Raw genomic sequence first — 987 nt, 5'->3', positions numbered from 1 at the left:
TAGCTGCCTGCAGACATCCCGAAGATGAGTTTGAACACACCAGAGACGTGAAATATTCACAAATAACGGAAGGTATGCAACAAAAGTACAAGTAGAGAGCGAAGCAGCGCGTAACTACTCGCTTTGACGTGATGTTTGGCTTCTGAAAACCGCGTTAAACGTTTGTTTGTAACCGGGCCCTCGCGAAACCTTCGGCTAGTGCACGCTAGCAGTAGCACGCGAGGCAAGTTTAGCCATTTTAGCTCTGTTAGGGCTGTAATGGCGTGCTGAAAGACGGCGTTGATGTGTATATAACGTTATGCACAGGGCTCTGGTGAGGTTGGCAGTAGGTTGAGGATGTTTTGTAGATAGTTCTGCATTTATACATTTGCAAAACCAAGCCCCTATTACTTACTCCGGTGCAATACTTTTAGGAATGAATTACACTCATAGGGTCTTTATCATTTCCCAGTTTTGTTGCCTTCACCTATCCTCCGTCTTGTGACCCGGAAATCGATCTCACCCCAGCTCCTAAAATGCATCTCGAGGGGCCAGGAACGAGGAGGCTTGGTGGAGGAGCTTATGAGCGAAGGCAACTCGGCTGTGTCCTCAGAAATGTTTTTGGCACGCGTAAACAAATAGAAGCGGCGTGACACACAGCTGTAATGATCTCAAACCGCTGGACTCTACAAATGTAACAGTTCCTTTTTGTGTTCATACATTTTATATATTTAAGAAGATCAACTCAGACTTTCTGCCATTCACAGTCTATGTAGCTCCTCATAAGGCTCTGTTCTAACCACATTTCTTAGTGACATTCACCCGATTATTTTTACTGAATGTAGGCTACATCAAATTCAGCCGCTACAATCCTTTGTTTACTCTCCTCGTTTCTCCTCCGCTTCTATCTCCAATGGGCGGGACTAAGGAGTTGAGGAAAGAAATCAAGCAAGGAACAAAATCGGGGAATGAGAAAGACCCATAGTAGTTATTCCCAAGGCATCAAAT

At 44.8% G+C, this 987-nt stretch overlaps 1 protein-coding gene across 1 annotated transcript in view; it reads left to right on the top strand.

Annotated features, from left to right (window-relative positions):
- Positions 1 to 987, top strand: part of LOC116385549 (uncharacterized) — a 143,709-nt gene continuing 142,722 nt past the window's right edge. Inside the window, exon 1 of the mRNA XM_031851107.1 lies at positions 1 to 72. The gene's annotated coding sequence lies outside the window, so the exon portion shown is untranslated. The remainder of the gene's footprint in view (positions 73 to 987) is intronic.

This window comes from Anarrhichthys ocellatus, unplaced genomic scaffold, assembly GCF_004355925.1.
Source record: "Anarrhichthys ocellatus isolate YVR2014 unplaced genomic scaffold, GSC_Weel_1.0 scaffold11, whole genome shotgun sequence".
Lineage (NCBI taxonomy): Eukaryota > Metazoa > Chordata > Actinopteri > Perciformes > Anarhichadidae > Anarrhichthys > Anarrhichthys ocellatus.
This window is presented reverse-complemented; position numbering and strand designations above follow the sequence as displayed.